The sequence below is a fragment of the Papaver somniferum genome, chromosome 3 (genome assembly GCF_003573695.1).
Source record: "Papaver somniferum cultivar HN1 chromosome 3, ASM357369v1, whole genome shotgun sequence".
In the NCBI taxonomy this organism is placed as follows: domain Eukaryota; kingdom Viridiplantae; phylum Streptophyta; class Magnoliopsida; order Ranunculales; family Papaveraceae; genus Papaver; species Papaver somniferum.
Window position 1 is genome coordinate 12,295,698 of NC_039360.1, and position 2,415 is coordinate 12,298,112.

Sequence of the window (2,415 nt, forward strand, 5' to 3'; positions counted from 1 at the left end):
GAAACAACTACGAATAAACCATGTAGAACTATTACAATGTCATGCGATATACTGGCAACAAAGATCTAGAATTCAATGGCTACAATCAGGCGATCTCAACACAACCTTTTTCACACTAAAGCTACCATTCACAGAGCCTGTAACAATATACAACAACTACAAGACCCACAAAAAAATTGGGTTAACAAAAAAGAAGACGTTGTTCAGCTCATTCTGGATCACTACACTCAACAATATACAACGCCGCCTATGGTGATAAATGAAGATCTATTTACAAATATCAGACCAAGATGAACTCCCAGACAGTCGGAACTACTTATGAAGGAAGTAACTACAACAGAAATCAAACATGCCCTCTTCTCCATAAATTCTTAAAGTGCTCCAGGTCCAGATGGCTATACAAGTAAGTTTTTCAAAGTTTCTGGGAAACAACTCACCCCCAATTAATAGCAATGGTTCAGAGTTTTTTTAATAACTTAAATATGCATCCTCTCATGAATCACACGAACATAACACTAATACCTAAAATCGGCCACCCTTCAAAACCTTCATAGTACAGACCCATAGGGCTCTGTAACGTCACATATAAAATCATTTCAAAAATTTTAGTCAACCGAATTAGACCCCTTCTCACCTTTTTAATAAGCCCTTACCAAAGTGCTTTTGTTCCACAAAGATCAATACACGATAATATAACAATTGCTGGAGAACTCTTCCATCATATCAGAACCTCAAACCTCACCAAAGACCCAAAAATAGCTCTCAAACTAGACATCCAGAAAGCCTATGATAGCTTAGATTGGGGATTCATCAAAACCTCATTTACAAAACTAGGATTTCCAACACCCTTTATAGACTACATTATGTTATGCGTCACAACAGTTACATACTCGATCAACATAAATGGTACGCCCCATGGCTACATCAGCCCAAGTAGAGGTATCAGACAAAGAGACCCACTATCCTCCTTTATTTATATCATATGTGCTGAAATCCTATCTACAAATTTAGGAAACCTTCAAAACCAAAAATTAGTTCAAGGACTTAACGTATCAAAAAAAGCACCACCAATTATTCATTTAATGTATGCGGATGATTTACTGATTACATACGAAGCTTCGGACCTGAGTAACCAACACCTTAAAACCCTGCTCAACTCCTATAGTACTTCTGCAGGACAAGTAATTAATACTACCAAATCAGTAATCATCCATCACCCAAACCTAGACCCGAACAAGATAAACGATCTTCAACAATTCTTCAATATGCCGGCTACATCAAAACCTCCAACCTATTTGGGAGTCCAATTCAAACATGGAAGGACATTCAATCAAACCTTTTCTCCCCTCCTACAGAGATTAGCCCGAAAAGCTAAAGGATGGATGATAAAATGCCCAACTCCAGCCGGAAGACTCACTCTAATCAAAACCTCCCTAATTCCCACCTCAAATCATATTATGCAAACAAAAAATCTACCTAGCAATATTCACAAACAAATAAATCGTATCACCAGAGATTTATTCTGGGGACACGATTCAACAATTAAAAAACTCCACCCTATAGGATGGGATAAAGTAACAAAACCATTATCTGAAGGAGGACTAGGAATAAGGAAGAGCAGTGATCATAATAAAACACTTCTCATGAAGAGAATCTGGAATCTACATGAACAACCTAACTCTATCTGCGGAAGTCTCTTCAGTGCAACATATCTTGATCAACAACCAATTCTACAAGGCATTGATTCTATACCCTCCTCCTTCAGTCCTCAATGGAGACAACTTGCATCAATTGTCCCTACCATGCAACATATAATATTTCATCGTATTGGAAATGGATTATCAACCCCAATAGAAGCAAATTGGATTCCACACTCAACAAATCTAGACCCAACACAATGTCACCCAATCCGAATGGTAGCAGATATCATCGACCCAATATCCCATTCCTGGAACCATGAAAAATTAAACACCCTTCCCAATCCTATAATCCAAAAAATCATAAACATCCACCTTCCCCAAAATTGTCCCCAGGATAAAATTATCTGGCCACACTCAAAATCTGGAAACTACACTACCTCTTCAGGATACAAATGTCTAACCCAGGATCAACCAACTCACACCCCTCTGCCACCTACCAAATTTCTATGGACTAGAGCTGGAAAACAAGCTAAAACCCGCGGGTTTATCCGGCCCGGCCCGTAAAAAATCCGCATCCGGCTCGGCTGGTGTCTAAACAAGCCGGGTTAGAATTGGAGAAACGCCGGCTTGTGGGAGAATGGGCTAACCCGTCCCGTCCCGCAAACCGCGGGTACAACCCGTAAACCCGTGTGTATCATATATAAACAACGTTACCATCTGATAACACTAAAAAACTAAAATGTTCGACCTTTTTCTTTTTCTCTCACAGCTGCGG